The 10610-nt window shown below is 34.5% G+C and overlaps 1 long non-coding RNA gene across 1 annotated transcript; it reads right to left on the bottom strand.

The window, feature by feature from the left end:
* Window positions 1–1793: 1793 nt before the first annotated feature.
* Window positions 1794–5068, bottom strand: LOC111201991. The gene is made up of 4 exons (XR_002654922.2): window positions 3718–5068; window positions 3512–3586; window positions 3321–3437; window positions 1794–2688 (listed from the first exon to the last, which is right to left on the bottom strand). It is a non-coding gene; the product is annotated as an uncharacterized LOC111201991 (long non-coding RNA).
* Window positions 5069–10610: the final 5542 nt, after the last annotated feature.

The following is a 10610-nucleotide window of genomic DNA, read 5'->3' as shown; positions in this document are numbered from 1 at the left end:
TTCTCCTAACATTGTTCCCACAAAGACAATCTCGATCATTACAACCCAACTCAACTGTGCCACCAAAGCAATCTTCATTTTCAACACTACAATACTGTACATCCTTTCCATTACTCTCTATCATTACCATCATATATTTGTTCTTTTTGATACACAAAACCGAAGAATAGAAGCATCTTCCATTGCGATGTAGTTTGCCAGTTTTTAAATCGTTTTCTGACAAACATGAATCATGGATTACTAGTTACTAGGATGAGACATGAGCCCTGTGCATGATGAGTTTATATAATAAATATTTAAAATATATAGTATTGAAAAAATAAAATTTTATATTTACAATGAATTTTATATTTTTGGCACATATACAATTATTTTTTTTATCTTTTAGTAATTATATTATTTTTTGATGGACCGGCCATTTTTATAAAAAGATTTGGGCTAAAAGGTTCACTAATAGATGATGTTACTAAGGTTTTGGGACTAAAATTATATATTTGGTGACAAAGTAATATTTGAAAATATACCTCGTGACAAAGTAATATATTGTCTTAAATTAAAGGGGAATTGGGCTGTATAACCTTGAAACAAATTATAATTCATTAGATAACTAAGAACCCTAACTTTCATCTACAGTACATGTATTTTATGTAATAATGTTATATTACCCTTCAACTCAACCTGTGTAATTTGCTGAGAATTATTTATTAAAAGAAATATTAAATAAATGATTTAATAAATTGTGGTTATCATTGGTGCACATCTCTTTCTCTTCTTCTTCCTCTTCTCCTCCAATCTTTGTTTCTTTTTCATACATACGAACACAAACCACTTCATCTCAAGACGAAGAACGAGCGTGGATTCTGGGCTTGTGGAATTGAGTTTGGGGGAGAAGATGGCACCGAAGAGAACGACGAGGTGACGTCACAATTTTTTTTTTTGAGTTTCTTTAATGTTGTTGATCTTGATTTTTTTCGTTGTTATTTAAATTGTTATAGTATGTTGTATTGATATGGTATGTTGAAGAATAATTACACTGGACCAGTGAATGCGTGTATCTAGGGGTGGGCACTTTATCCGATATCCGAAGCCGCACCCGAACCCGATCCGAAAAACCCGAACCGAAATCCGAACCGAAGTAGAAAAATATCCGAACGGGTATTGAATTAGAAGATATTGGATATCCGAACCCGAATGGATAATATCCAAACCCGAATGAATATCCGAAGATAACCGAACATATGTATAATTAACCTTATATTTCTAGTTTACATCTCTCATTTTATATAAAATATTTATATTAATACTACACATACTTTAAGTTCATATGATAAACATACAATGATGAAGAAAATGATTTGTTACTCACTTAAAATGCATGTCAAACTTTTTATTTCAAGAATTAACAAAAAAGTTACATCCAAAATTTAAAAACAATAACAAAATTAATCTTTTTAGTTTCCAAATGGTATGTCCAAATCTATTAACCATCTAATCTATTAAAAATAAAAAATTAGTTAAGTGAAAGTTATATTCTTAAATACAAGATATTTGAGAAAATAAAAATTAATTTTTTTTTTCAAAATCTAAATATCCGAACCCGATCCAAAATAACCGAATCCGAACTAAAAATACCCAAACCCGACCCGAAGTTCAAAAATACCCAAACGGGTTCTACACCTCTATACCGAAATACCCGAAAATCCAAAATACCCGACCCGAACCAGAATGGATACCCGAACGCCCACCCCTACTTGTATCACCATGTCTGCAAAAAGAGGAAGATGTGAAGAAGATGAACTCGCCTACTATACTATATGTAGTGAAAGAAAATTATAGTCTAGTACGATTCTTATATTTTTGTGCCATTCGCAAGTACTAAACTAAATAGTATGCTACGGTTCTTGTATTATTGTACCATCGATTGTTTGATAAATTCATTATTTATCAATTTCTAGTTTACAACTATATGTACTATACTATGTATTTTGTTCTATACTATTTGGGTTTAGAGTTTATACTTGGGTTTAGGGTTTAGCGATTAAGATATAGGGTTTAGTATTTGGAAGGTGGGGGTTGAGGTTTTGGTTTAGTGACCGTATTATGTATGTTCCATTTGACGATTAATAAAGAGTGTTCTATTTTGCTCACCAATTTGTACTATACTATGTATTTTGTTCCATTCTATTTGGGTTTAGAGTCTATACTTGGGTTTAAGGTTTAGTATTTGGAAGGTGAGAGTCTAGGTTTGGGTTTAGTGATAGTATTTTTGAGTTTAGTATTCAAAAGTTAGGTCTGAGTTTAGCATTGAGTAGTTGTGTGTTGGATTGGAGTCCTATACTATTCAAAAATTAGGTTTGGATTTAGTTTAATACTAGTGTGTTGATCCCGTACTACTACGTACGGGAAACAATCTTATTTTTTTTATAAATTCAACATATATTTTGAACGTGTATTGACAACACACTTTGGGTTAAAAAGATATTAACTCCACGTATATTGTCATACCACTTTTATTGGGTGTCAAGAGATACCGAAGAGTATTAATTTATATTTGCATAAAACATAAATTATGGATAATATATCGAGAAAATCATAACAATTACCTCAATTGCGTCCCAGCAGCACCACCAATATGTCATCTTCACGTTTCTTAACGGAAACATAAGTTGTCTTTCTTTTGCCAAATGACTATAAATATATGAAAAAACAATAACAATGAAACAACCGAAATAAAAGTGGTAAAACAATTACTTTAGTATTTCTACACATGGTCTCATTTCTTAACTCTATTTGTGCGACCTTGTTGTTTCTTCGTCTTCATATAGTGTTTAATAGTATTACATTCTAAATTCGAAAACACTATTTTGAGTCAAATTTAAGTTAGAGTATTAAATCTGAAGATAAATATAAATAGTTCTGAATGAAAATAAGTTTAGATATATTTATGTTTTAGCTTTCCATAGGTTATGAAAAAGAAATTTAACTTCTTATTAATATATCATAACAAATTCATAAAAGATAGTGAAATTTTTATTTAGATAGTGACAAACTATAAAACAAAAAATATGCAATTTCTTTGTATTTATAAAGGATATAATAAATTTGTTTGTCAAAATAAAATAAAAGGGATTAATTTCAGAACTTGGTGATATACAAATTTAAATCACATGACATTTGTTCCGTTTTTTTGTTTCTATGTACATGTTACAAAACTAATTAGCTTTATCATCCACACTTTTATAAACTTACTTCTTCTACTAAAAGCCATAAATTATATGTACCAAGGAAAATATAACAACTTTCATTATCCATAAACTTACTTGAACAATTGACCTTAATCATGTTCGGTAGTTCCCACCGCAGCACCAAAAACTATTTTCACGTTCCTCAGTGGTAATATGGCCCAGGTTTTATTTTTCTCTATAACCATTATAAACCTAATTTTTGGGAGAGGAAGCTTTAAAACACCAAAACAAATTCTGGTAAGCTGAAAAAATTGTCAAATACTCACGTTAGTATTTCAAATCGAGTTAAGGTCTGGTGTTTGGAATCTCTGTATACACATCTAAATCTGTTGTCCCTTGGTCTTCTTAAGCATAAACCAATGAAAGAAACACATATTTGTAAATAGTCAAATCCTTTTTGTCAAAGAAAGAGAAAGAAGTAATCTACATCCAATATATGTTATATAATATAGTCATATATACTTATTATTACCTTGACAATGCTTTTGATTTCCCATTTTTCTGGAAGAACTAAGCTCTGAATCAGGAGAAAACTCCATTGGTATCTTTATTGTGAATCATGCAAAAAAAGAAGAAGAGAGCATTAAGTTAAGAAGAAGATAACATTGAATCGATTACCAAAAAAAAAGAAGATAACATTGAATCTGGATTTTTTTTAGGAAAAATATAAACATGTATCTGTTTTCTTTTGCTACATTCAAAACCCAAAAGAAAAAAACAATTCGAGGAGGAAGATGAAACTGTGGAAAAAAAAAGAGCGAATAGAAACAAATTAGTTGACTGAAAGTTATATATACATAAGAATAAACAGTTCGAAACGTGCCATGATATAGAAGTTATGATGATATCTTCACTTTTGGACGTGGTGATCTAAGAAAATTCAGGGATTTAGATTTTGCAGTTTCAAAAAAGTATGCAAGGGATTTTGAGGTTGTTTTATTTGTTTTTTAGGTTTACCCAATTGCTGAAAATTCTGAATGTATTTAATTAATTATTGTGAAAACAAAAGGTTAATTTTTTTAGAAACGGTAAATGACACATGCCAATCAGAGAATTGTTAAATGACTTGTGTTAGTTTATATTTAGACTCCAGAAAAATAGGAGATGCAAAGAAAAATTCATACAAAATTATTTTACCTGATTGGGTCGTAAAAGGTTGGTTATTTGTCTTATTTTCAAACTTCAATATTTTGATAACGTGTTTTAGTTTTCTGAATTTTTCATTTAAAAAAAAAATAGATTTTCCACATGTCAACATTAGATTGGTGATGCGACTTGCGCTTTAGTATATAAGAGATTACATAATATTATATACTATTTTCAGATTTTGATAATTGGGTTTAAGGTTTATATTTGGGTTTAGGATTTAGTATTTAGATAGAAAGGTGATGTTTAAAGTTTAGGATTTAGTATTAAGGAGTTGAGGTTTGGAGTAAAGTTTAGTATTTACTAGATGTGAGTGGATTTTGAATCCTATTATATTTCAGTAATATGGTATAGAAAAATTAGATGTATATTTATGTGTTAAACAAAAGTGTGGTGTTGGTTGTATTACGTGTAATAATTAATTGTGGAGTGTCAAATTGTTGATGTCATCAATTTTTTCTCTATAGGCAACTTGAACAAAAAAAAGTAATACCAGATAAAACTTGACATAATTATTATGGACTTAATTATGTCAAAATCAATGCCCTGCACTTAATTTCTTTTTCTAATTTGGTTATTTGGCAAATTGACCCTAAATTAAACTTGTATTATACCTATTCCTCAAAAATGTGTATTAAGTTAAACACTACAAGAAAACATAAGTTTTACGAGGAAGGTTTCCCTCGTGAGTTCGTCGTAAAAGAGGTTTTACGAGGAATTAGTGAGGAAACACGTTTCGTCGTTACTCGTTCGTCGTAACACATATTTCCTCGCCAATTCGTTGTAAATTAGCGAGGAAAATATTTCGTCGTAAAGACGAAGTAATCATTTCGTCGTAAAGACCACGTAAATATCCCACGTAAGGAGGTCGCTAGATTTCCTCGTAAATATCTCTAAAGGTGTTCCTCGTAAACTACACGTAAATATCTCGAAAGATTTTCCTCGTAAAGTACACGTAACAACCACGAAAGTATTTCCTCGTAAAGTACTCGTTTATCTTTCCTCGTAATATCCTCGAAAATATTTCCTCGTAAAATACTCGTTTACTTTTTCTCGTCATTTCCTCGTAAATTTTCAACGCAAATAGGTCGTAAATTAGCTACGAATTTACTTCGGTATTTTATTTTACAAAATTTTAAAATATAATTTAAAAAATAATTAAAATTATTTAATTTATTAATTAAATTAATTTTTTTTAAAAAAAACAATACCAAAATATTTTATATATAAATAAGTTTTGAATTTATAATTCAACAACCGAAAAAAAACTAAGAGTCGTTCATCGCCCGGTAGAATTCATCACTCCTCCTCTCTACATCCGCCTCGGGATGTGTGTCGGATGATGACTTGCCTGGAATGGGATTTTCTCGTCGCAAGTTCCTCAACAAGGACTCCCATTCCGGTTTTGTGGCCGCTACAACGTCCAAGAAGCCCTCGAGTCCACCCATACGAGCTGTGAACGTAGATCGCGTCGAGTCCATCTCATTACGCATCTGAGCGGACTCTCTACGCAGCTGCTCGGACTCTCTACGCAGCGCAGTGACTTCATCTTCCCGTGTCTGAGCATAAGACGATGTCGTTCTCGGAACATCGTTGACGGAACCAATCCCAAACGTACGTCCGTTTTTCTTAGGGACCACCTTAAAAACAAAAAAAATAAATATTGTTAGTAAAATTTTAAAGTTAAATTAAATGAATAATAAAAAAATTAAAATTTTAAAAATTTTACCTCCTCGTAAATCTTATCCACTTCATGTGTGGATAAGGTGACGGGTAATCCATCGTGGACTGCTGGGTCAGCTGGGTCTGGCGGTCGTCAACCTGAGCAACCAATTCGTTGAAGATTTGCTCGGACTTGCCTTCTAGAAATTGGCCCGCCTTATTCTTGTGGGTCCTCTCGTAAAGTTGCATAAGAGACGGGAGTTGTCCCGTCTCTTTGGCCTAAAAACATTTAAGAAAGTTAGAATATATATATATATATATATATATATTAAAAATTTAATTAAACAAAATATTTAATTACCATTTCCAAACGGACACCGGCGTGGAGGTTTTGGCCCGTAGAGTGAAGCATCGGCTTGTGGCCGTGCTCATATACCGTGTTACGGGAGGCAGAGCAAGACTGGGTGATTCTGATGGACTCAGGATCCCGCCAATAACGGATGAGGCCATCCCACACATCTGTGGTGAGCTCAGCGGGTTTTCCGCGCTCATATCCCTTCACGATCCAGTCACCGTGTCCAACAAGCGAACTTTCGCCTTTGCGTAAAACTGTTTCCTCACCCTCTCCGTGACCCCTATGGACCAATGATATTTTGCTGCAAAAAAAATTATTTTAATAATTAGTTAAAAAATATATATATATATAAATCATGAAAAAATAAAAGTACATATAATTAATTAAAAGTAACTTACAGCGTAAATTTTGAACCACGTCTTTCTGACGTAGATCGGCGTCTTTCTCTAGTTCGGATGTGGCATGGAGAAGTAACATTTGATCGTGTCGGTTACGTCTGATGCAAGACAATTGTCAACCCCAAACCTGAAAAAACAAATTTAAAGTATAAATTATTTATTAATGTTATAAAAGAATTGAAAAAGAATTAAAAAAAAAATTAATGTAACATACCACAAAGTTCCGTCCGGTCGGTCGGGGTCTATGACTGGTAAACCTTCTCTGCCTGGCTGACGGAGAAGGTCTTCGACAGTGTACTGCGAGTAAGGAGCACTCGGAGGCACCATCAAATCGGGATGAATCTTGGCGGGCATCGGAGGAGCCATCGGAGGAGGCACAGGAGGAGGCATCAGAAGAGGCACATGAGGTGCATTAGAAGAAGGCGACCGAGAGACTCTCTGAGAAGACTGAGTCTTGGGGACAGTCTCCGGACCCGAAGAACCGGGAGCTGAAGAAGAACCGGGAGCTGAAGAAGACGGGTCTAAACGACTACCCGGCTCACCGAACATCTCTCTGTAATGGGGAGTAAGTCTGTTCTTTCGGTTACGTCTGATGCAAGACAATTGTCAACCCCAAACCTGAAAAAAAAATTAATTTTTAAAATTAACATCAACAGTAATTAACAAATTCTATAAACCTATCTAAATTCCCTACACTAACCACATAATCAACACTAATAACATAAAATCCGTAAACCTATCTAAATTCCATACACTAACCACCTAATCTATCCTAAACTAATCAAATTAGAGAGGAATTAGAGAGACTTACCATTGCTACGAAATAGAGAGGAAGTGGAGAGGAAGTGGAGAGGAATTTGAGACGAAATAAAGAGTGAGCGCTCGGGAGTATATATAAGAGACTACATGTCCTCGTAATTTCCTCGTAAAGTTACGAGGAATTACAAAGGCCCACGTTTTACAATACGAGGAAATAGCGAGGCCCGTGTTTTACTATACGAGGAAATAGCGAGGCCGCGTTTTCAGATTACGAGGTCTTTACGACGATTCTGCATTACGTGGAATTAACGAGTCCTCCCTTTACGAGGAATTAGAGAGGCCCGCTTTTCTATAAATACCCACAAGTTTCCTTCTCAAATCACACACAAACTCACAAATCACACACTATCACAAATCACACACAAACTCACAAATCACACACTATCTCAAATTAGAAAGATTTGAAAAAAAAAGAGAGGAGAAGAAAGATATTGGAACACATGTGGGCTAGACTTACGTAGGTCTCGCCACATGTGATTCCAATATCTTTCTTCTCTTCTCTTTTTTTCTAGTTTTTATTCTACGAGGAATTAGCAAGGCCCGCGTTTTCCGATTACGAGGTATTTACGACGATTTCCTCTTACGTGGAATTACCGAGCACCGCGTTCTTTATTTTTTTATTTCGTCGTTATTTCCTCGTTAGAGTACGAGTTGTTTACGACAATTTCTGCTTACGTGGAATTAACGAGTCTCGCGTTCTTTATTTTTAGGATTCTTCGTAAGTTCCTCGTTAGCATACGAGGAAATAACGAGGATTATGTTTAAATCCCTAAAATCCAAAATTCAAAACCCCAAACCCCATCTTCCTTATCTTCTACTTCATATATTCCAAACTCCAAACCCATCTTCCCTTTAACCTTAATCAATTCTTTAACCTCAATCTATTCTTTCCATTCCAAACCCCAAATTCTAAAACCACAATTCCATAACTTATAATCTCAATATATCTTATTTCTAAAACAAACACCCATTACCGTTCAGAAAATCAAATACATCAATCGAATACATCGACATTCTCGTCATCACTAGAAACATCATCATTTTTATTAAACTCGTCTTCAACAGCTTCGTCTGTGGCATCATCGGTAAGATCTTCGTATTCGTGATTATACGGATCAATGAGAAGGATGTCATCAATTTCTTGTTCAGGTTCCACGACTTCATTTATCTGTTCTTCTTGCAATGGTGGTTCTTCTCCACTGATGATTCGTCCTCGAGGTGTAACTTTGATCACGGCTGACCAATTTATACTCGAATCTCTCATCCGAGGGTATGGAAGGAAGCTAACTTGGTCTGCTTGTGAAGCTAAGATGAAAGGCTCGAATTTGTTGTACCTTCGTCCACCGTTGAACTCAACTACACCGAATTTGTTAAACCGAACACCTCTGTTGACGACGGGGTCGAACCATTCACATTTGAAGAGGACGCATTTCAGCTTCAATATCCCTGGGAATTCGACTTCAATAATCTTCGTCAAGATCCCGTAGAAATATGTTTCCCCTTTCACACATATTCCATAGTTACTGGTTACCCGCTGTCTACCATACTCATATGTGTGAAAAGTATAGCCTCGTGTGAAATACATCTGTGATGTGGTGACCTTTACAAGTTTAGATTGAATTACTTCGTGTAACCACTTAGGATAATCTGCATCGTCGTCATAATCAACCTGCAAAAATAAAGAGAACGTTGAAATACAGATCATGTATGAAAAAGAGTTTGAGTTAATACCTGATTCTTCAACCACTTAATAAAGTGTTGATCTTTCCTTTTGTCTACGTCACTTGTGGATATACATGGAAATGTTTCTTCGACTTGAGAACAAATAGGCTGTAAAATCACATTTTATATTAATTAATCTTTCGCAATTATATACTTATATGTGTTTAGAAGTGTCCATATATGTTACCTTTCAAAATAACGCATCAATGGATCCTCACAATTGAGTAGAATATAGGTGTGTGCACTATGAGCGTCTTGTTCACTCGACCACCAAACCTCTTTTGATTTCCCACCGAGTCGCCCAATCTGGCTAAAGATGTCTGGAACACCAGCAACTGCATATGTTGGCGCAACACCACCATCATCATATCTTCTTGGAGCTCTTCTTCGGGTCAGTACTTTTGACGCAAAGTAGTACGATGTGAAGTGAGAAACTTCTTCCGTCAAACTTCCATCAATTATAGAACCTTCAACTTTGGCGAGGTTCTTTGCTTTTCCCTTCAAATATTTCATGGCTCGCTCATACTGATACATCCATCTGTAATGTACAGGTCCACGAAGCAATGCCTCATATGGGAGGTGGACAGCTAGATGATCCATGACGTCAAAAAATCCCGGAGGAAATATCTTCTCCAAGTTGCACAATAAGATGAGAATGTTCTCCTGAAGCTGTTCTACAATTTCTTCTTTAAGAGTGCGTGTGCTCAGATCCCTGAAAAATGCTCCAATGCCTATTTTATATTCCAAAAACAATTAAACACATTATTAGTCATATATTATTGCAAACTAAACCATTACAAAATTACTGCGCTATAATATACTACCTGCAAGTGCTTCATGTACGTTTGTTGGAAGTAGCTCGACAAATGCAAAGGGCAATAATCGTTGCATAAAGACATGACAATCATGACTCTTCATCCCGGAGAACTTTTGACCCTTTTCAACACATCTAGAGAGATTTGAAACATACCCATCGGAGAACTTCACTTCTGATGCCACCCACTTGAACAACACCAACTTTTTTTCTGAAGACAATCTGAATATCGGAACGGGAACTTGTCCATTGCTTTTTATATGTAACTCACTTCTTGAGCAAATGTCCGGCAAGTCCAACCTCGATTTTATGTTGTCTTTTGTCTTCCATGGGACATTAAATATTGTATTCATGATGTTCTCCAAGAAATTCTTCTCTATATGCATCACATCGAAGTTGTGGCGCAGAAGAAGATCCTTCCAATATGGCAACTCCCAAAATATACTCTT

This window comes from Brassica napus, chromosome C1 (assembly GCF_020379485.1).
Source record: "Brassica napus cultivar Da-Ae chromosome C1, Da-Ae, whole genome shotgun sequence".
Taxonomy (NCBI): Eukaryota; Viridiplantae; Streptophyta; class Magnoliopsida; order Brassicales; family Brassicaceae; genus Brassica; species Brassica napus.
Note: the sequence above shows the minus strand (reverse complement) of the source record. Positions and strands in the feature narration are given on the sequence as shown.